This window comes from Chinchilla lanigera, unplaced genomic scaffold, assembly GCF_000276665.1.
Source record: "Chinchilla lanigera isolate Chin_1 unplaced genomic scaffold, ChiLan1.0 scaffold00128, whole genome shotgun sequence".
NCBI classification, from domain to species: domain Eukaryota; kingdom Metazoa; phylum Chordata; class Mammalia; order Rodentia; family Chinchillidae; genus Chinchilla; species Chinchilla lanigera.
Window position 1 is genome coordinate 474794 of NW_004955529.1, and position 423 is coordinate 475216.

The following is a 423-nucleotide window of genomic DNA, read 5'->3' on the forward strand; positions in this document are numbered from 1 at the left end:
GAGAGGGTCAAGAAACAAATTCCAACTATATGCTATATACAAGAAACACATTTAATACAAAAGGAAATTCATAGACTGGAAATCAAAGCATTGAAAACAATACTACATGCAACAGGTACCCAGAAAAAAGCAGGTGTAGCTATTTTGTTTGCAGACAATGGGAAGTTCAAACCCAGAACAATAAAAAAAGAACGTCACTACATACCTGTGAGGGGAAAACTTCAAGAGAAAGAGGTAAAAATCATAAACATTTATGCATCAAACACAGGAGTACCCAACTATATCAGATAAAATTTAACAGACATGAAAAATGAAATAAGCAGCAACACAATTATAACAGGGGACTTTAATACCCCACTGTCACAAGGAGCTAGATCAACTAGATAAAAAATTAGCAGAGAAATAACACAACTAAAGCAAACC